Genomic DNA, 23767 nt, shown 5'->3' on the forward strand with positions numbered 1-23767 from the left:
GTCGCCGGAGCGGACACAACGCCAGCCCAAGAAGGGCCGACATCGGAGGTCTCGCTCCAAGAAAAGATCGGCTTCCGCCTGTGCGTCGCAATCGGGTGGCACCAGGGACTCTGAACACTCCGATGCGGGCAGCTGAACACTGTTGGGCCTGCATACTTTCTATCTGCTGCATATGCTTTGGCTGGTGAGACTGTTTATTTTGTCCTTGATGTGCCAGCCGGCTCCCCTGTGGAGACTTCAGCTATAGACACGGGGACACTGTGTGGCTCGGAGGGTACCTTATACGGGCCTCAGACCCTCACGGATGTGAGTGTTGTTGGGGGGGTGGTGAGTGTGCGTTTTGGTGGGGTTTTGGGGATCCATTGGTATGGCGGGCCCTGAGTCCTCTGTTTTGGGCTCGGGTCTCTCCATGCCGCGACAGGTACTTCACTGTTTTCTGAGGTATTGGGGTGGTGGGGGTGGGGTATGGGGGGGTGTTGTGGTGTTGCGCTTGTTGTTGGGGGGGCTCTGGGTTGGGACAGGGGAGTTGGGTTTGCGGGCTGGGGGGGTGGGTCCACACATGTCGGGGGCTGTGCTTTTTGTCGTTTTGCGGGTAGCACCTGGGTGGGAGGGTGGGCCGGATTTTGAACTGTATGTCGATAATGGCTAATGCTGCGAATGTGACTCCTTCGAAGACCCTGCGGGTGGTGACGTGGAATGTGCGGGGTGTCCTGGATAAGATTAAGCGGGGGGCTGTGCTGCGGTGGGGGAAAAGGGAGATGGTGGATGTTCTTTTGCTTCAAGAAACGCACATGCTGGGGTCCAAAGCCCTTAGCCTCCAGAGGTTCGGCTACCACCAGGTCTATCATGCTGGCTTTACGAGGGGCTCGCGGGGGGTGGCCATACTGATTCATCGTAGGGTAGCCTATGTCCACGAGAAGCAATGGATTGACCCCCAGGGCAGATTTGTTTTTGTTAAAGGCCTGCTGGGTTCCGAGCCGGTGGTTTTTGGAAGTGTCTATGCCCCTCCCCCCCTGCAATGGGCGCTGTCTGAACGGCTGTTTGAGTTGTGGGACGAGATCCCTGAGGTCCTGACTGTGGTGGGGGGCGATTGGAATGAAGTCATGGATGTGGGCCTGGACCGCCAGCGGCGAGCGTGTGTGGTGTCTGACCCCCCCCCCGCGGCTGCCCCCACCCGGTTGAGCGCGACGGCGTGCAGTATGGGCTGGGTCGATGTGTGGCGGCATTTTCATCCTGCAGTACAGGCCTTCACGTATGTATCGGCAGTGCATGGGTCATTCTCGAGGCTCGATTACTTGTTTGTACCCGGGGCCTGCCTGACCCGTGTTAGGGACGCCTCGATACTCCCCAGGGGCCTCTCGGATCATTCCCCTGTCCTGGCCACTCTGACCCTCCCCGTTAAGCGACAACCCTTTCGCTGGCGTATGTCCGCCTGGCAGTTGCAGCGGCCGGACTATGTGGCGCACCTACGGGAGGCAATCGACCACTTCTGGCGCGAGAACTTGGTGGGGGGGGCCGATGCTGTTGTGGTGTGGGAGGCGCTGAAGCCCACGATCCGGGGCATCGACATAACTTGGTGTGCGGCCGCTCGGCGGAAGCACCGGGAGGCCATTGTGGCTGCCGCGGCCCGCGTGGAGGAGTTGGAGCAGCGTGGTCGACTTGGGGGTGAGGAGGGCGTGGTGCGCCAGCTCCTGCAAGCCCAGCAGACTTACTCCTCGGTCCTACATGAGGAGGCCCGGCAGGCGTGGCTCGCCACGCGCAGTAGGGTATATCAGTGGGGCGATAAGTCCTGCACCATGCTGCATAGACTTTGCCAGGCGACCTTCCAGCCCCTGGAGCTACCCGGTCTCACGGCGGGGGATGGCTCAGTCATAACTGACCCGGACCAATTGGCAGCCAGCTTTGCCCGCTACTATGAGGCACAATATGCCCCTCGCGATCCACTGAGGGAGAGCGGGATTGCCCCGTACTTAGATGCTTTACTCCCGCAGGCAGTCCCGGAAGAGACTAGAACGGCCCTAGAGGTCCCGCTTACGTCCGAGGAGCTAGGGGAGGCCCTTGGCCAACTGAACACTGGGAAGGCGCCCGGCCCTAGTGGCTACCCTGCCGAATTTTATAAAAAATTCCACGTCCAGCTGGGACCCCACTTTCGCACTGCGCTAGAGGCAGCGCGGTCTAGGGGCGAGCTGCCACCTGACTGGCGTCATGCTGAGATTGTGGTCTTTTTGAAGCCTGGTAGGGCGCCTGACCGTCATGATTCCTACAGGCCTATCTCCCTCCTCAACATCGAGGCCAAGATCTTGGCGAAAGCCCTGGCGAACCGCCTTCTGCCCCTCATAGCCGACCTGGTCCACCCCGACCAGGCCGGGTTCATGCCGCGCAGGGCCACCCGACACAATATCCGGCGGGCGCAGGCAGCGATCGACGCCATGAGTGCTAGGGATGAACAGGCCGCACTTCTCCTTGCGGACATGGACCGGGCCTTTGACTCGGTGAGTTGGGCGTATCTCTTCACCTTATTGGCCCGCCTAAACCTCGGGCCGGTCTTTTTGTCCTATATCCGCCTCCTGTATACTAATGTTACGGCGTCGGTCCGAGTGGCAGGCGCGGTCTCAGGACGCTTCCCAATCGGCCGCGGTACGCGCCAGGGTTGCCCGTTGTCCCCATACCTATTTGCCCTGGCCATGGAGCCCCTCGCGGCGCGGGTGCGGCTGGATGCCCAGCTGCGTGGCTTTGTCTGGAACGATACTCTTACTGATAGAATTGCACTCTACGCGGACGATGTCCTCCTGTTCCTTACGGATCTGCGGCGCTCTGGCCCTCGAATCCTGGAGATCATGCGGGGGTTTGGTGAAGTCTCCGGGCTTACCCTTAACCTATCTAAGTCGACCCTGTGGGTTTTGCATGGCGGAGTGGTTGACGATGATTGGGCTGCTGATCTACGGGTAGCGACGGACGGCCTGAAATACTTGGGTGTTTTCCTCTCGACTTCGCGGGCCGTGGCCTGGACGCGTAGTGTCCTACCGGTGTGGGAACGGGTCCAGTCAGATGTTAAAACGTGGTCCAGGATGCCGCTCACGATCTTTGGAAGGTCGGCCATCTTTAAGATGGTGGCGTTGCCGAGACTGCTGTACCAACTCCAACATTTCCCACACCCTATCGGCATGGAGTGGTTTCGCCAAGTGAACTCTGTGCTGGGCCGCTTCCTGTGGGAGGGCGGAGCGGCCAGGGTGGCCCTAAAGACATGTTTTCTATCCACCTACTGTGGTGGCTTGGCCACGTCCGATCTCCTCTCCTACTACCAAGCATCGCACCTACTTGTTCTTAACGATTGGTGGTACGGGGATAGGAGTGATCCAGCATATGCCCTGGAAAGGCATCTTATGGGTGACCATACGCTCCACACCGTTCTATACTCGGCGCGTATACGCCGTGGATTGCCATCGGTGACAAGGGTGGTCTTTGCAGTGTGGCGGCAGTCCTTGCGCCGCATGGGATGGTGGGGCAAGTTGACGGCGGAAACGCCGCTGTGGCACAACGGTCTGCTTCCAGAGCTGGCGACTCTGGCTGGGTTCGAGGGTTGGGAGACTATTGGGATTACTCAACTAGGTCACGTCGTGTCCGGCGCGACCCTCAAATCCTTTGCAGACCTCCGAGTGGAATTCCAAATGCCTCAGTCCCAGTTTTTCCGTTACTTACAACTGCGACATGCCCTCGCCCCAAGCATCGCCGGCCTTGACTCCCTTCCGGAGTTTAGCCCTATTGAGGCGAAAGTCTTCATGGGCGACCTGGGAGACAAGAAGGTCTCCAGGATCTACCAGACCCTGGTTATTCACTGCTCGTCTACTCTCGGCTCCCTCCGGGAAGCCTGGGAGGTGGACGTTGGCACCCTGGACGAGGACGACTGGAGAGAGGCCCTGGAGTCCCCTCGTGGCACCGCTATCGCGGTTCGGCTCCGTCTCATACAATTCAAGTATCTGCATCGTGCCTATTACACGCGTGAACGACTGTGGAGGGCTGGTTTGATTGAGTCATCGGAGTGCCTGCGATGTGGGGAGGTGCCTGGCACCCTGTTGCACACAGTATGGTCATGTGGTCGCCTGGCTGGCTTCTGGAGGGGTGTATGGAATTGCTTAGCTGAGGTACTGGGCTGGGATCTTCCCCGTACCCACCGGCTGGGCCTGCTGCACGTCATGGAAGGGGTTGGGGGCAACATCTATAAACGTCATCTATTGCTTCTGGGCCTGGTGGTGGCTAAGCGTGACTTGGCTCGAGCCTGGAAATCCGTGAGGGCCCCCCCCCTGTCGGCATGGAAGGCGGGCCTGGACTATTTTATGGGTCTTGAGAAACCGATTTTTGAGGCGCGGGGCTGCCCACGCAAGCACTTCAAAATCTGGAAGCGGTGGGCTGACTACCGTGGCCTATCCTTGGAACCCCCGGCGGACCCGGAGGAGGACATTTGATCGCAGCGCTGTTTCTGGCCTCAAGCACATCCCAGGTTGCTTCATACCTGCTTTTCTTATGTGAACCATCTTTGTATTGCCTCTGTACATGTGTGGAAGGGGGGGGGGGGATAGTGGGTACGGGTGGGGGTGTAGTTGGGGTTGGGATGGGTAGTTGGGATTTTAAAGCTGAGCTTCCTTGATACTTGCTTAGTATTTCTTCTGTATGTGATCAATACCATGATCCTGATGTGGTGACCTTGGTGTGGGAAGGTACCTCATGCTTGTCATTCTTTTGCTCAATAAACTTGGTTGTGAAAAAAAAAAATAAGAACGTCATCGGCATACATCAGGCAAGAGATAGGGGTCCCCTCGATCACTGGAGCAATACCATCACAAACAGACAGGGCAGCAGGGAGGTCTACAGTATATAAGGAAAACAAGAGAGGAGCCAATAAGCAGCCTTGTTTAAGGCCGTTCAAAGATGGGATTTGATTGGAGAGACCCCTTTCGCCTCCTTGTAAAACTCTGCACCAAGTTTCCGTATGGAGTGTACGCACAAGATCTAGTAGGTAGGATGGAACACCAAGAGCTGCTAATTTCCTCCACAGCGATCTGCGATCCACTTTATCGAACGCTGTGGAGAAATCAATAAAAGCAGCGTACACCACCCCCCCTCTCACCTTAACGTATTTATCAGATACCACATGTAAAGTGGTGAGGTTATCTAAGGTGCCGTGCCCCCGACGGAAACCAGTTTGTTCAAATGGTAGGATATTGTTCTCCTCGACCCACTCGGAAAGTACATTTAAAAGACATTTCGCGAAAACCTTTCCCATAGAGTCTAGGAGGGCTATCAGATGATAATTACTGGGTCAATCCCTAGTTCCCTTCTTAAAAATAGGGACCAGAATACTTCCCCTCCAGGAAGCGGGTACCGTTTTAGAAACAAAACAGGCTTTAAACAATGGGTAAAGGATTTTACTCCACATTGAAGGTTCCCGCTTCAGAACTGTCATGGGGAGTTCGTCAGGTCACATCGCACCAGAGGAGCGCATATTCTTTATGGCCCTTTCAATTGTTTCCTCTGAAGGATAATTAACCAGTCCTTCCGGAGTTACATCAGGACCACTATCATCACCCGGGAAGCCATTCCCTGCATAGAGCTCCCGAATATAAGAGGACCATACTTCTTCAGGAATAGGGATGGGGCAGGGACTTGTTCTAGTGCCACATCCCTTCCCAATTATGGACCAAAATTCTCTAATCCTGCCATGGACCACAGATTCCCTTAGGTTAATCCAGACTGTATCTTCCTTCTCCTTTTTTATTTTCACCTTTAGTCTACTTCTCTTTCTTTTTAATCTTGAGATTTCTTTTCCACGTTCACCAGCTCTATCTAAGAATTGCTTACGGACTAATTTATTTATTTCCTTATTCAGGGTGCGCAATATACAAGGAGGAACTACCCTTTTCCTTGGGCGGCTAGCCTTTTTTACATCTAAGATAATATTTCGCATAAGTTTTTCAAAGTTGACAATTTCCAAGCCCTGCCAATCTTTTAATTCTGATAAAGTTTTACTTAGAGTAACATGCACCCCTGTGATGGCAGTTGGGTTCCAGAAACATCTGCCCGAGGATGCATGAAAAGTAGCGTCGTTACTATTGAGGGACCATGACGCAGTAGGCAGAGGTTTTAAGGAGATAGTAATAAAAATTATGCTATGATCACTCAATGATGTAGGGATTATCTTAAGATCCTGGATATAAGGAAAAAGACCATAGTCCGATACCGCATAATCAAGGATAGAGGCCCCAAACGGGGACTTATGAGTAAATTCCGCGGGCACATCCGACGGGAATCTTCCATTTAAAATGAGCCCATCGACTGCCGATAATTCTTCTAGCAGAATCTTCCCTCTTTTATTAGTTACTATTTTATCTGGAAAGAGGGATTGTGGAACAAAATGCGCCTCTTCTTTAGATTTATTTCTGAAGAGGTTCAGACTAGTATTGGAAATTTTACAATTCAGATCTCCTACTAGAATAACTTCTGGAGGGGGGGAAGCGTTTTTAATTTGATCAATATACCGGAATACTTGCTTCAATATAGCATTAAAACGCTCTTCTGGAGGAATATACACATTGATAATTACAACTGAGGGGTTCTTTAAATAACTAGGGAGATTTGCAATAGTTATAGCTTGAAAGAGGTTACTTGGGTCAGTGTAGTGGGAGAATCTCCACTGTAATTTATTTGATAATAAGCAAGCAATACCCCCTTTAGCATGACCTTTCTTGGATGGAGCAGCCGGCACTTCCAATACATAGTAATCCTTCGTGATATCAAGACTATCAATACACCAAGTTTCCTGGATGCAAATCACATTTGCTCCCAAAGAAAATAAAAATTCGAGTTTCTCTGGACTACTATGTATCCCAGCAGCATTCCAAGAAATAATTTTCAATTGATTGTTAAAGATGGTGAAACAATTTGGGGTTATCTGTGGTCTTAGTAGACAAAGCACTATGCAGCCAATTCCACCGATTATTGTCCTCTATTAAAGAGGAGTTATGAGTCAGTGGGAGTGGCCTTACCTGTGAGACCGAACGTTTCCCTTTAGAGACCCAAATCTTAGATCTTCAAGAGGAGAAGCTACCCCCTTTTGTTTATCACCCTTTAGCATCATCCTATGAGGAGAGTGGTTATTACCAGTGCTAAAAATATGCAAAATATCAATACCTGTACATTGAAAATTCTCAGCTTGCTGTAATATCAAGTTTACAATAATTTTAGAATAGAATTTGACCCTTATACGTGACACACTGTCTCCACCTAGCAAAGAGACTAGCTCAATGTCACTTGATTGGGTGAGGTGAAGACTTTCCAAATCACGAAAACACTTAAGTAACCATGTTCTGTTTAAAGGTAAGTCCACATCAAATAGGGGTAGAAAGTCCAACACTAAGGTGTCCACATAAGATTTAGAGTTTTTTAGTTGAAAAGGGGGGAGAGGGCAATTGCCGACTCCAGCGGCAAGCGAAAAGGAGGAAGCCAAAGGGTTGAGGGACCCAGGATTGTGTAGGATGGAGTTCCTTGTCTCTATCGATGGAGAGATACTAGGGTCAGGGCCAACCTTTTGCGGTGGGTCTTCCATAGTCGTTGGCAAGGTGTTGGGAATATTATCTGAGCCACGGTGTGACGAAGAAGATTCACTAGCCACCCGTAAGGACATAGGTGTTGGATTTATGTCCTTATCTTCATTATCAATCAAAACTATAGAGTTTTGGAAGATTATCCGCCTTTGTCTTTTCTTCCTGTATTTGCGGACCGGCTTCCTTTTGTTCCCTTTATTATTTCTATGTTTTCCATTTTTTTGCTTTACTTCTTGTTTCTCCTCAGAATGTTCTTTTTTATTTTCCGCCATGAAGATTGGGAATAATTCTTGTACCACTTTAGAGCCGGAGATGGATTTATTTTCTTCCTCTATTTCCAACACGGAATTCTTAACACAGTTGGACACAGTGGTTACAGGCAGGACAACAGCCTGGATTTCATGAGCTGTAGCTGGGGCCTTTACACCGGAATTCACAGAGAACGCATTTGTTTTCCCCTTTAGAGAGCTGATATCGATCAAGGGGGAGGGAACACTCCTCGTTTCAGGGGCTTTTTGTAGTAATGTATTCAGAATTTGTGTAACTGAGTCCAGGATACAATCTGAACTACCTACAAATTTCCCCAGAAGAAATAATATAGAGGCTAGCAATTGTTCTAAAGCAATCAAGGATTCCGATATGGGTTTATCATTAGCTCCAGCAGGTGGAGAGATTCCAGAGAGATTAAGAACTGGGCTCCTGGAGACATTTAACAATTCAGACATATCCTGCCCATTTGAAGAAGGAGTACTGCTATATAGCATTAGCCCAGATGGAGTAGCACCCCCAGAAGGCTTGTTAACTTTTAAGGCCTCCAAACTAGCTGCATTTACATAGCGGCCACAAAGTTCAAGGTCGATGGATAACTGTGAGGAATCCCCACCTAACCGACCATTCGGAGAGGGAACTTGAGGCACAGGAGGCTTATCCGCTAGATTTCCTTCTGTGGAAAGAGCGCCAGACTTACTCTCCCCATCTTCTTGAGCTTGCACAGGGCAGGGGCTCACCATGGTTGCTATTTGCAGTAAATCTATCATCAAGGAGAGGTGTTTGGATTAGCAGTCACTTCTATGTGATCCTCCTGAGCCACAGAAAGTGGAGCTTCCTTAGCAGCAGTAGTAGATTTCTTATCCACTGGTTTATCCCATAGCTCAAAAAGCTGGCATTGCCCCTTTACTCAGGGATTATTCGCAGATTTATTTCTCAGGGGGTTGGATTTTGTTTTAGCACAAGTTCTTCCCCCCACCAATCTCCCAGAGCGAAGTTTTTTAGTCATCTTCACCAAAGTTTTTACCACAATACGTTGATTATAAGGGTAGTATTTATCCAGTAAGAGTGAGCGTATAAAAATATACAAAATCCGTAAAAATAATAAATAGGTCAATGGAGATACGACAAACAACTAACTTGCCGTAAACAAAGAAGAAGCAACTCTGTAACCTCGCAAGGAATTACTTTATCTGGCCGCCAGACATATCATTGAGCTATACATGAAAATAACCGGGCCCAGCTCAGCCTACCTCAGTCACCGAGGGCCACAGAGGGCCCGCCCTTTGCCCGGGCTTCGCCCGGCGTCCCGCGAGACGGGGGTGACGGCGTATTTCTGCGCCTCCTGGCGCGAAAATGACGCGGCCGATGCCGCTAGGGATGCTGGGAGTGGTAGTTTCCAGCCCTCGCGCCGCGCTCCACTCATCGGTTTAGCCCCAACAGGTGAGGATTCAGGGAGCGGGAGGCGGGCGGTCAAAAACACTGTTTTTATTTCCCCTCAGAACACAGCACTAGGGAAGCTGCAGCAGCGTTTCCAGCAGAAAATACAATCCGGTCAAATGTTCAAAGTTGCACCCCCTCGACCGGGGTGACGCCGTATTTCTGCGCCTCCTGGTGCGAAAATGACGCGGCCGATGCCGCTAGGGATGCTGGGAGTGGTAGTTTCCAGCCCTCGCGCCGCGCTCCACTCGTCGGTTTAGCCCCAACAGGTGAGGATTCAGGGAGCGGGAGGCGGGCGGTCAAAAACGCTGTTCAAAAACGCTGTTTTTATTTCCCCTCAGATCACAGCGCTAAAGAAGCTGCAGCAGCGTTTCCAGCAGAAAATACAATCCGGTCAAATGTTCAAAGTTGCACCCCCTCGACCGGGGTGACGCCGTATTTCTGCGCCTCCTGGCGCGAAAATGACGCGGCCGATGCCGCTAGGGATGCTGGGAGTGGTAGTTTCCAGCCCTCGCGCCGCGCTCCACTCGTCGATTTAGCCCCAACAGGTGAGGATTCAGGGAGCGGGAGGCGGGCGGTCAAAAACGCTGTTTTTATTTCCCCTCAGAACACAGCGCTAGGGAAGCTGCAGCAGCGTTTCCAGCAGAAAATACAATCCGGTCAAATGTTCAAAGTTGCACCCCCTCGACCGGGGTGACGCCGTATTTCTGCGCCTCCTGGCGCGAAAATGACGCGGCCGATGCCGCTAGGGATGCTGGGAGTGGTAGTTTCCAGCCCTCGCGCCGCGCTCCACTCGTCGGTTTAGCCCCAACAGGTGAGGATTCAGGGAGCGGGAGGCGGGCGGTCAAAAACGCTGTTTTTATTTCCCCTCAGAACACAGCGCTAGGGAAGCTGCAGCAGCGTTTCCAGCAGAAAATACAATCCGGTCAAATGTTCAAAGTTGCACCCCTTCGACCGGGGTGACGCCGTATTTCTGCGCCTCCTGGCGCGAAAATGACGCGGCCGATGCCGCTAGGGATGCTGGTAGTGGTAGTTTCCAGCCCTCGCGCCGCGCTCCACTCGTCGGTTTAGCCCCAACAGGTGAGGATTCAGGGAGCGGGAGGCGGGCGGTCAAAAACGCTGTTTTTATTTCCCCTCAGAACACAGCGCTAGGGAAGCTGCAGCAGCGTTTCCAGCAGAAAATACAATCCGGTCAAATGTTCAAAGTTGCACATTGACACCCTGTTGCACCCCTATTTCGTGCATGTATGCACATGGGGCGCACATACATGCCCTAAGGGCATGTATGTGTGCCACATGGCACTGAGAAAAAAGCAAAAATTGCTTTATTTAAGGTATTTGGTATTTACCACCAACTTGTAGTTGGTGGTGAATAAGGAATCCTGATAGCAAAGATGCACTCACTTGAGTGCCACCTACATAGCTTTTAAGGATTCTTTAATTTACCGATTCCTTAAAATAAGTATTCATATTTTACCGATTCCTTAAAATAAGGAATCAGCAAATTACCGAATCGTTAAAACTTGCCTCCTACATTAGAAAAGGCTAAATACCGGTCGGTAACGGGATAATTACCAATTTTCGGCTGTTTCCGACAGGTATTTAGCTACCTACATATGGCCCAAAGTCTGAAGCCAGGGGCAGGAAGGCAGGGCACATTTGCAATTCAAAGGCATGCCTCTAGAAGCTTCTCCCCACTTCAAAGGCACAACTGAGTTTAAATACTGGACCTCAGACACCGGCCCTTCAGTCCATTTCTGGACCTGTGGATAGTCTGCCAGGAAGAAAAAATGCTGTGCTGCTGAAAGGACTACCACTCTGCTGGACTGCTGCTCTGAAGGGCTACTGCCCTGCTGCGCTGACCTGCTGCTTCCTGTCCTCTTGCCTAGGTGAGAAGGAATGGACCTGTATCTTTTGAACCTAGAGCCCAGAATGACCAAACTGTCAATGGACATGGCTTGCCACCATGCTTAATATTTGCTGAACAAAGGGTGTCATTGATATACTGAGTCCTGCACAGCACAGCCTCCAGCCTCTGGAAACAGCGCAATATTTATCATCACATCCTGTGGCCAGTACCATTCCACCAGTGCCAACTGGGAATGGTCTTTAGTCACCATTTTTTATGTTCTCATGTCACGAAATCACTGATGGAATTTCAAGGGCAAACCCACCTTTTAGATCCACAGTTTACTTTCTCTCTGAACCATATGCTCTTTGCTATATAGGATCAAATGCAAAAGGACATGCCTTTCTGGGAGAGTTTATGGAAATCAGAGTTGTAATGCCAAATTTTATAAGCAATCCAAATAAGTATATTTCTCTTGTTTCACTTATTACCATTTTGTAAAAGTACCAACTAATACTAGATACAGGCAGATTCTGGAGTGAGTGTTCTTCTGGTAATAGTAATGCGGTTAGGTTTATTAGGCAGACTAGCATTAGTGCCATCTGGTCCTAATTTCTGTGTGGAAAAAACTTGCGCATGTTGTTTTAAAACTGCTTGATATCTTCATTGCTATATAGAGCTCCATTTCGGCCGAACAATGATATCTTTCATCTTTCTGGGGATCGCCCAGCCCTCACTGCAGTCAGGAACCTCTTATATTGTCTCCATGCTCAAAAAACATGTTTCAGGCAGAATATCTGCAGTGAAGTGCTGACGCTATGTCCCATAACAGATAGAGTAAAGGGGAAGCTTTAAACTAGATCAACCAGCCAATTAGATTCCATGTTGGTTTTTAGAAAATTCTAACCCGTAGATATTCATGGACTTTCTGCGTTTTCTACTCAGATAAAAGAATGCCTTTTTAAATTTTAAACCACAGTAAAAATATTAATAGAATTACACCAAATCTGAAAACGCAGACAGAAGAAATTACGCTCTGGCTGCCTGCCATTCCTTCCTGTCCATCATCCCAAAGTTCATCATTAGCACTGTGAATAGCCTAGACGCAGTAGGGGTAGTTTGCTTTTACCTACTTAGCAAGAATCAGTGTACACCCCTAATGCTGATAAGAGCAGGTTGCGGGTAAGATTTCTGCAATGGTAAGCGTTAGCTGGATGGGACCAAGTGCCCAGGAATCATGAAGGCTAACCCGAGACACTCCAACAAGCCTTGAAATTTGAGGGGTAGTATGATTTTTCCAAAATACTTCTATTGGGCCCAGGCCAGGGTTCTAGGATGAACAAGGCTGCCAAAGGCACTGTTTTCCCAGGAGAGAAGAGATCTGCAGCCTCCAGCAGGCTCAGTCAAAACATTCAGAGAGGAGGGAACTTGGATTTGTCTAGAAGGGAATATGACACATTTGGCTACCATTATTTTGGATTAAAGTCCTCTTTTAGAGGTGAGGACAGAGTTAAGAGGGAGGGGGGTCAGCGAGCGAGGAATGGGAACAGGTATAGAAGATCTGAATTAAAATTAATTTGTAGGGAGATATTTAAAAGCTCTTTTTCAAAGGGCTCACAAGCCAGTGAATAGCTGGGCTAAGATTCACCAAAATGAGAACTACCAAATCTATGCAACCTTAATGCTCTTGATGAAATATTCTCTTTTTACAGTGAAATGCTCTTCACTGCAAATGAGGTAAGTGGACGTTCTCTGGGAGGACATTCTGCAAGAGTAGGAGGGTTGCTCCTCATGTAAATTACTTGGGGCAAGGGTCTCTTAGATCTAAGAAAAGTTTGGGCTTGCATGATGGGGTGAGGACAAAAGGGTAACATTGAGCAGGCTGATTTGTTATTGTTCTGTCAGAGTAGCAACCTACCAAGTGCTTCATCATGCATCCTTGCATGTGGGTGGTGCCAGTCTAGCTAGGGTCTAAGCCACAACATGACTAGGACTTACCCGACTCCGTCTTTCTATCAGAGTTTTCAAGTGAATGAGAAGCCTTGGAGCATGAACCCCTGCTAAAGAATGTGGTTTCCTCTGCAGGAGTGTGTAGAATGTTAGCCTTCTAAACAGGGCTGGACTGGGAACCCAAAGCAGCCCTGGTAATTTTTCTTTTTTTGTCCTCATTTACCTCTGATCACAATAACCACTCCAGACGCTAGGACCCAACGTGCCCTGGAAGAAGATGTGGGAATCCTCCCCCCTGTGGTTACACCTACATGCTGGAAGGTACTGTCCCAAACAAGTAAGGTCACTCTCAGATTTGGTCCGGTATAAACCGACAACTGGTAAGACGCCATTAGGGGGAACGGAGGACCCATCTCAGTCTTGATAGATGAAGAGAGGTATAATCATAGGGCAAATTTGTCAAGGTAGAGAAACCCTGATCAATTTAATCTTGCCTCTGTATCCAGCCATCTCAAATGAAAGTTCCAAAGGGCTTTCTTCCTCTTGGATTGATCCCTCTCAGATCTAGCTTGGATGTTGAAATTACAGATTCTAACCAATCTGAGTGTTGGGGGGAGAGACCATTCGACCCATCTGCGACAGATTTCCCTTCTTGCTAAAAATATAATATAAAAAAGGAATGATCTTGCAGGGCCTGTGACTTCATTGGAAATTTTGTAAAATAATCATAGAGAGGCTTATCTTGACTTGGAACCCAAGAATATTCGAGGTGGTGTTACCGACCTTCACCCAAAACTCAAGAATAGCCGGACATTCCTGGAACATGTGTATGTCTGACGCTCTCTCCAGGCCGCGTTCCTTGCATTTTACAGGGGCCCTTTTGTGATCGTTGACAACCTTTGAGGGGTTAGGTAGGCCCTGTGAATTGAAAAGAGATGATTCCTCCTTAACCAGTCCGTCTTAATAGTAAGGAATAAAGTGCCCAATGATACTTGCCAGAGTTGTTCCCAGGGCACTCCCGGCAGGCTAGCACCCCACAGATCTTCTGCCAGTCTGAAGTCCCCGACTATTGCTTTTTCGATTTCCTAATACCAAATGGAAACCTCTTTCTTCCACGGGGGCTTTGCCACCCAGTGTTCCTCTAAGAAGTTGCCTGCGCCAATTGGAGACTTCAGGTTTTGGGCCTTTTCAGTTGGAAATAATTACATTTGGAGATATCCCCCTCCAGAGTGGTATGTAATGTTAACCAAGGTTGAATCGTACCCTCCTGAGCAAGGTCTCAACATACGCTGAGCCCAGCATCTCTTAGTGGCTGCGCTAGTTTGTCTTTTAAACAATCCAGTGTTGCGGGTGAGTTCCAGAGAGGGCCAAGACTAGAGAAATAGCTAAGGCCCGTCAACCGTCTGATGCTTGCCAATATTCTGGCCATGGACTGTAGCACCTTTAACCTTATCTTTTTAAAGAACTTGTGGTCTCCGTACTAAAACATGAAACCATCCTTGCCTAAGTTGGCTCCCTTTAACATAGCTGAAAACATAGACCCTACCCCAGAAGAATCTGGAGGTTGTAACAACATTCTGGAGTGGGTCAATTGTAAGGCACACTCATAAAACTGTAAATCCAGGAGGGCTAATCCTCCCTTCTCCCTTCTATGTCTCAGCTTCTTCCAAGCAATTCTAGTTCCATTATGGGCCCATATAAAATAGTTTATGGCCTGCTGAACATTTTCAATGGAGGGCTTGCCAAAATGTAGAGGGATTGCATTAAAAAAAGGTTATTTTAGGCAGTATTATCATTTTAATCTGGTTCACCCTCCCTTAAATTGACAGGGGGAGGTGAACCGAGCTCTTCATAAGCTGCGAGCACTCTCTTGTGACATTAGACATGTTGGCTTCTGTGATTTTATCTGTCTTGTGTACTATCTTCACCTCGATATATCTAATCTCTTGTTTAGTCCGATGTTGACTCTTCTCTAGATTCCATGTCATAATCTCAGTTTTTCCTGAGTTAACCTCATACCCTGACACCTTCCTGAACTCCTCTGCATGCTTTAGGATGACTGGCAGGGCAGCGTAGAGATCAGTTGACTTTATCAAAAGCCTTTGTGGCTTCTAGATTCATAACTGCAAGCGGGATCGAGTACGTTGAGGCTGGGTCTTTCAAACGAATGAGGCCGTATGTAAGTTCATACTGATTTCCACCCTTGACCAACCCCTTCTGGTCGAAGTGTAGCATATCACCTGCTACTGAACCCAGCCTATCTGCTAGGACTTTAGCGAAGATCTTATATTCAGCATTAAGCAGCGATATGGGTCTGTATGACTTGCAATTGGCAGGAACTTTCCCTGACTTTAGTATTAAAGTGATTGTTGCCTAACCCCAGGAACCAGGTAGTTTTACCCCATCGCTTACGATCTCATTAAAAAGCAGGGTCATAGATGGAATTAAAACATCACCCAAACTTTTGTATAGCTCAGTTTGTTAACAACACTCTCTTCCATGTATAATGTCTGAAAGAAGTCATAAAAAGCTCCCTCTATTTCCGTGTCAGTAGTTAATTTGCCCTTACTCTCACCATCCTCTATTTTCCTTATCAAGTTGCTGTTCTATCTGTTTTCGCTTTCCAGGCCAACAATCTCCCTGCCCCCTCCCCAAACTCAAAGTGAGAGACTTGTTCGCCTCCCACCACTTTGTGACTCTCATCTGCAGGATAGGATCAAGCTGTTCCTTCAGTTTCGTTAGTTTATCTTTGTCTCCCTGCCTCTTCTCCTCTTCCCCAGTGCGCCACATGTCTGCCTCTAAGATCTTCATTTCTGTTTCTATTTGGGCAACCTCTTCCCTATACCGCCTGTTTCTGAAGCATTGTTTGCTAGTAATTTTCCTCTTTAAATAAGCCTTCAAGGTATCCCAAACTATTGGGGTAGAAGCTGTCCCAACGTTATGGCTTAAAAATTACTTTGTCTCAAAACACAGATAGTTCTCTTTTTCTGTACCCAGGAGCAGAGTCCGATCCAGAGCCCAGACTCTCCCGACCTTCCTGCTTTTCAGATCTAGGTCTAAGTACACCCCTGAGTGGTCAGACAAGTGGGCCTTCAGGTACCTGATGTCCTGGATTTTCTCTCTCAAACTAAGACTAAGCAAAACATAGTCTATTCTAGATTTATGGCTGTATTTCTCATTGTAAAAAAAGACTCCAAACTGGAGGCCAGATCTATCCCTCCAGACATTGCTTAGCCCCATCTGCTTCATCACTGAATGTAAGTACATACACGATTTAGATGTTGCTATGGGTCTTCTATTTGTCTAGCTTGGGATCTAATACAATATTACAATCACCAGCCATAATCACAGGGTCTGGGAAGTCTAGTTTGAAAAAATTGTCTTTACGGGCTCCAGATCATCACAGTTTGGACCATCATACCCTACCAAGGAAATTAAATTACCCAGCAGTGTCATTTTAAGAAAAACACATCTGCAGCAAGTATCGACTAACAAGTCTATTATGTGTGTCTTGGCTTGCTTCTTTATTATTTTTGCCACTCCTCTTATATTGGCACTATGATCGGTGCAGATCATATGGCCAAACCATATTAAATTCTTAAAAATCGCAATGTTTTTGTTTTTAATCAGGTGGGTCTCTTGAAAACTAATTTCTTGTGCCGTGGAGTCCCTGAGATATTGCAGAATTTTAGCCCTTCTTTGTTTAACATGTAACCCGTTAGCATTCCAAGATAAAAACTGGACCATTCTCTAGATAATTCATTTTTGAGGCATAAAAACCAGACCACTGCATTTTTCTCTGAGATAACTAGCCTTACTGAGGTAAATGAGGATTTTTTTTAGTTTTTTTCCCTGTATGCTCCCCACCCAGTGAACCCATCCCAGCGCCCCACCCTTGCACCTCACCCAGGAGAACCCAACTCGCTATTTCCCTGGACTTGATGTTGGTTCTAGTTGCTACCAGCCACCATAGCCCTCTTTCATATAATAGCTGTAGCCACATTGGTTTCAGTAGGTAACTACACTATTTGTTTGCCCCCCTACATACGCCCCCTGCATTAACTAAGAGGAGTTGAATATAGTTTGCCTGACACAGAGGGGACCTTGAAGACCCAGAGAAGGAAAAGGAAGATCTAAAAGGGATTCAAGATATTAGCTGTCACCTTTTTTATGCTCTCTAAGACCTCATCAGCCTCTTGCCTAGACCTTACATTGAGCATTCTGTTTTTGTGCATAACTTTTAAGGAAGTTATTGCCACCAACATTATCACAACCAGAACCATTATCACTGCCACAGCCATTACCACTACCACAGCTATGGTTACCACTACCATTACCATTTCAACCATCAGCATTGTCCTCAGCACAACATTCACCACCACTATTATTATTTCTACTACTCTTACCCCTACCATCATCGCCACCTTTTTTTTACCACCACCATTGCTATTTCCATTATCATCATGGCTACCACCGCTAAGCTCACGGTCACTACTAATAATAACATTACATTCATCACTACTGTGAATCAACACTACTGACACCACCATCACCGCTAAAACTACCACCACTATTATAGCAAAATCACTATGCAATCACCATCATCACCGCTATCACCCACCATTACTACTAATGCTACCAGTGTGTGTGTGTGTGTGTATGTGTGTGTGTGTGTCTGTGAGTGTGCTTGTGTAAATGCACTATGGGCCACATGTATCATTTTTTCACATAGTGATTACCTAATTGCGATTTTCCACGAATCGCAATAAGGTAATCCCTATTCCTAATGTATAAAACTCTTTTGAGTTTCATTAGCAATTCCTAATGGGTCACAAATAAACCTACCTCATGCATATTAAAGAGGTCGGTCTCAATTTGCGACCCATTAGGAATCAAAGCCATCATAGGTATAGTGGCCTGCTGAGGTAAACAGACCACCATGTCTGTGATTGCTTTTAAATAAAGCAGTCATTTTTTAAAAATGCTTCCGATTTTCCTTCAAGGAAAATGGAACGCATTTAAAAAGAAAAATTGAAACATTGCAGTTCTGTTTTTTAAGAGTAGGCAGTGGTCTGTGGGACCACTGCCAGCTCTGAAAAAATATTTGTTTTCCATTCTCAAAGGGGGAGAGGCCCCCTGGAGACTCCTTCCCATTTCGAATGGGTTACCACCTCCTTCAAGGAGTTGGTAAAATATAAATGTTTTGAAACCATAATTTGCTTGCAAAACATTCATACATCCCATTCAGATTCGGTATTTGGAAGGGACGCCCTAAACACGCCCCTTCCAAATACAGAATTGCAAACACAAATTGCAATTTGGTAACGTGTTATTGAATCACAATTTGGGTTTTATACATATGTAAAAGAATGATTGCGGTCGGAAGCAGACCAATCGGCCGTTTCTGACCACAAAAATGCTTAATACATGTGGCCCTTAGTGTTTGACAATCTTTTTTCTGTATGTATGAGAGAAAGTGTTATGTGAGACTTTATAGGTAGGGCTGCGCTGATTTACAAAAATATTGAAGAGATTAGTAAAAAGTACTAAAGGAGTACTCTTTTACACACACTCTTAAATACTTCAGTGAACCGACCCTAAAACATTCAGCTCCCTAGCATTAAAAAGTGCAAAGAGAACATAGATGTTTCTATTTGTTCTAACTGTATATAAATATTCCATTGTAGTCCCATTTAAACTTGTTAGGATCTAGTAAAATTGTTAGGATCTGGTATCAAACATTTTTATTTTTTATTCATACCCAAGGTACCACATAAATAAAAGGATACTTTGTGGTTTACCTTGAGGTATTTTTAGTTTAGGAACTGGACCATTGTTATCCAGAGTAGAAAAATATCTGAGAACTTCCTCGGGACAGTCCAACCTGAGGTTGAGCCCGCCCTGGTGGTATCATCCTACCAGGGTGGGACGAGGTGGTCTATGATGAAGCATGTCACATTACCACCTCATCTCGTCCAATTCTTGGATTGACCATCCGCAATAGGGGACCAGAAGTATCTACAAGGTTTTATGAAAAATAAAAAACTGAACCTTCTCTCTCAGACCTGGGATCTTGTAAATATGTGCCCCTTTCACACATTAAACTGTATGAAAGGGGCGTTCCATGTGTTTTGCTGTGGACATTCCCACCCAAAACCCATGGAATCTGAAGCATTCCCAAATTTACAAGAAACCGTAAACTCGGAAATGCGTCCGAATCTGACACCACCCCAAGAATGGCATTTGGGAGTCGCAACGAGGATCAATGTTCTCATTTCTCCTCTATTTTTTCCTTTTTCTATCTGTGCAGCATTCTGAAGCACACACAGAGGAAATTGCCAGGATTGATTGATGTGCAGGAAGGTGTACCTTCCAGCACAACATCAATCAGCTCCGCAACGCAGGCACCCTTGCACTATGGCACAAGGGTGCCTGCTTGGAGCATGGCAGTCATTGTGTGCCAACTTGGGGGAAAAAGACAGGAAAGCGCCCTATCTTACTGATAGGGTGCATTCCTGCCCTTTTTTTTGTTGCACGGTAGTGCAACAACATTCCTTGCAGCGCTGTCCTGCACCAAAACCTCTTAAATGGTTTTTGCACCATTTTTAAGACCAGCTAATTTCTGATGTTAAAAACACTGCCTCTAATGGGACTTAGCTGCAGTTTTTCATTTTTAGCAACGTACAAGGAAATCCTTGTAAATATCGCATTGTGTATTTTGCGGGTGTTTTTACGCTGGAACGCCTACCTTGCATCTCATTTTCGGTAAGTCACGCTAACAAAAGTGCTGCTATGAAAAAATCATATTAACGCTGGAAAAATGCTGCTAACTGGACCTTGCAGCAACTCCTGCAATGGCCATTAAAAAACGCTGCCCTATCGTCAAAAAACGGATGCTACGGCAGCGTTGAATCCTTGTAAATATGCCCCTTAGTTCGATGTTGGGCCGTTACGAGCATATTTGCATTTTCGCCACGGCTGCTTTTGGTTAGCAGTCAGGCCGCGATTTCTTAGCTCCCTGTAATATGTGGATTGATTTGCCATCAATGTTTTGCTGAATCCTGTCATATGTGACAAGATGCCCATTTTCACGCGTGGCCTGCATAAAAGAGTGTGACATGTTATTCGAAGACGTTTGATCAATTGCTCTGTGTAGACCCGAATTTCTCATCGAGTTAAGGGTCTTTTAGCATGCACGAGTATGTGTTATTCTTGTAGGTGTCTATTTCTGTTTCCTTATGAAAATGTGGAAAATGTGACTCTGCAGATTGCTCACTGGACTGTGAAATTAGCAGGAAATAAGTCATCATTAGCATTTCTAATTCTGGCAGGTTGACTGCTTGATGAAATGGATTTAGCTGTTCACAGGAAACATGCACTTTTACCATTCTTCCTCAAAGAAAGGCACTGAGCGCATAGGGTCACGTTTTGAGTGTTTAATAAAACGTTTAAAACAGAAAACTAAAGTTTTTACTGGCGTGTACCCAATCGAAGATGCAAATGATTTCAGCAAGTGTTTTTCAAAAGAACATATTGCTGCTACCACAGCAGGTATTTAACATTCAGTGCCAAAGTTACACCTTCCAGCAGAATTAAGAGTTGCTCAGCTCCAGCACCAATTATGCTGTTACTAAAGATGAATATTAATAAGATGCGGCCTCAGTTTTACTGCCTTTTTCATCATTTTAATTAATTGTTTGCTTGCTGTGCGCACTAAATGGTCCCCGACATTTGCAGATGGGCTCACCTTAACGGACTGCGTAAACTATGTACACCTAACCATTGATTTCTCGTCAATATAATGTGGCCATTGACTTCTGAGTCATAAACAGAACCAGCATATTTATTTTGTTTTGTATTCTTAAGGACAACTTATGTTTTGAAACATTCATCATTTAGTGGCATATTTACAAGGGGATATCACCCCCAGAACGTCCCTTTTAGTGGCGTGATATCACCTTCTCCTTATTTACAAAGCAGAGTTAAGCCTCTTAACGTGGCATTACGCCGCCTTGTTAATAAGGCCCCTTTAATAGTTTCTTGAAAGGGGAGTGTAATGGGCGTTGCAGTGGCCATTCCACTGCGACACAAAATCAGGTCTTAGGATGGCGATACAAGGAGAAATAAATAATTTCTTCTCCCATTTTGCTCTTTCTAGGGGTCCTGCATTCTGCAGCACTCATAGAAACAGCGATTCGCCTTTCAAGAATGTTTATATGCAGGAAGGTTTCTCTTCCTGCACATAAACAATCGGCCCTGCAGCGCAGGTACCTATGCAATATGGAGCAAGGGTGCCTGCGCTGGAACTAGGCAGCTTTTTTAGTGCCAGCTAGGGTAAATGCAGTGCGAACCGTATTTTTGTAAATACGGCACATCCTTGCATTTAAAAAATGTCGGAGCATGGCGCTACCAATTTTGGTTTGCCATTCTGACATTTTATTGTAAATATCCCCCTAAATTTCACTACGGCAAGGTTGCTGTTTGTTTTCTTAAATAAATTAGATGGTCATAACGCCTTGTTTTGTGGACTTCCAGACTTCCAATTGGCACCCCTTAGGTTCATCCTACATGTTGCAGGGTCTGAAGACATGACCTCAACACCCCCTTCTTGACGGAACTCCACTGGCTCCCCTTGTCAGCCTGTATCATCTTCAAAACTAGCTGCATCATTTAAAAAGCTCACAACCAGCACTCCTGTTTATCTTGCAGACAAGCTCATCACCTCTGGTGGTTCTCCACACACTGCAGCCATGACACCATCAGACTACAGGCTAAGAAGAATGAAAATAAGGCAGCAGGCCTTTTTCATCTTTGCACCCAGCATCTGGAACAACGTCCCTTAATCCACCAGGAAGGCCACACATTGATCCTTTCCTCCAGACTAATAAAACAGCGAGGCACCTGTGACTACACACACTCTTACCTTTGCAAGTCAGCTACCTGGGCCATGCTATCCACGCTGGGCACGGGCATTAAGCCGACCTTTGTGGAGTACCTCTGGCTGATGCTGGCAGTGGCTTTCCAGATGACGTACCTGCTACATCGCATCATCAGGACTGCCTACTTCTCATGCGCCCTGCCCTGTCTCTTCAAGGATGTCATCCATAGTGCAAGACCAAGAGCAGATGGGAAGGGAGGCTCTTCACCTGGATGCGCTGCTGTGACCTATAGAAGAGAAGAGTACACCAGAAGGAAAAGTTCAGCTGGAACTGGACTGTCCGCAGACAGCACGAGTTTCAAGTTAGGATGTAAGGCAAAGTAACAGCAATGTAAAACCAAGGGATTAGTGCAGTTGTTCCAGTAGCAGCCAGTGTGTGGATAGAGTTTAGGGTCAGGAGTGTGTGGGGGGAGGGAACAGATGGATGGAACATCGTTTTTTTTTTTTAAAAAACACTTACCTGCACCTCTGCATCGCGCCCCTCTCTTCTGCAGGCACAGGCTTCCAGAGTGCTCTGCTGCCAATCTTGATGCTGCTTTCATGTTGTTGAATGTAGCGCCAGGAATGGCCTGAGGCCGAGGATTTTACTTCCCAGTTAGACTAGGAGCCTGTGCCTGATCTCTCCAACCCAGCAATGCAGTTCGGATTGGAGAGAGCTCAGTGCGCATGATGGTTTGGCCTCATGCATGCTGAATTGCAGTGTAAAACACTCCACCAGCCTGTCATCCGCTTGGCAGCGCCCCCAAGCCTCGGTTCCAGAGCAAAAATTAAATGATAATGAACAAGGTTTTGTAAAATCGTTTTTTTGGGGGGCAGCTAGGTAGACGCTCCTATGCTTTAGCAGAGGGAGCCTCTGCTGAGTGGTTCCCAAACTGGTGCACATCTGTTTGCTGTGCCCCAGGCTGGTTGTAACAGCGCACCGGGACTCTGCGGTGCACACAGTGCCGGTCCTAGGCCTTCTGAGGCCCCGGGCGAAAGGGAAGATGTGAGGCCCCTCCAAGTGACATCACAGAAAGTGACTTCGCAGGACTTTTGATCTTAGTTATTTGACATCAGTGAAGCAAACTAATGTGGATATCAGTAACATGGACAAAAGTAGAGGGAATGGAAAACAGGTGAGCAAATATCCATGAGTGTAACACTTGCCGTCTCCTTAAATGATTAGTTGGACATGTAGTGCCTGGCGAAAGGAAAAAGAAGGGGGAAACTTCACTGATCTTTACAATACCTAAATGGACTTTATTTCTGGTGCTCCCTAGTACAGAAACAGTGGAATGTTCAGCTCTGCCGGGATTTGCATGAATGTGTACCAACCTATAGTTACTTTCCCGGAAAAGGCCTGTCATTCAAACCTATAATTTTTGTATATCACAGCAGTTCTATTGATGTACCCTCTCATCCGTTTTTATTTTGTTTTAATCTAGTGAACTTTAAAAAATGTAATCATGGGGGCGTGTCTAAGATGGCGGCGTGATCGGACGCAGGTCTCCGGAGCTCCCTGCCCGATCCCGCCATTTCGCCGAAAATAGCCGTGATTCTCCCTTAATCTGCACTCGGAGGTCAAAGGATTCACCCGCTGGTGTACGACCTGCCGAACTACTGAAGCCCTTGGTGCCTGCTGCGGGAGAACTGCCGAGGACTCGGACTTGGCGCCATCGAGCAACGGCCGCGCCGCAGGACCGGAGGAGGTCCCCTTGGCGGCTGCCGGAGATCTGTTGCCCCCCT

Source organism: Lissotriton vulgaris, chromosome 8, assembly GCF_964263255.1.
Source record: "Lissotriton vulgaris chromosome 8, aLisVul1.2, whole genome shotgun sequence".
In the NCBI taxonomy this organism is placed as follows: domain Eukaryota; kingdom Metazoa; phylum Chordata; class Amphibia; order Caudata; family Salamandridae; genus Lissotriton; species Lissotriton vulgaris.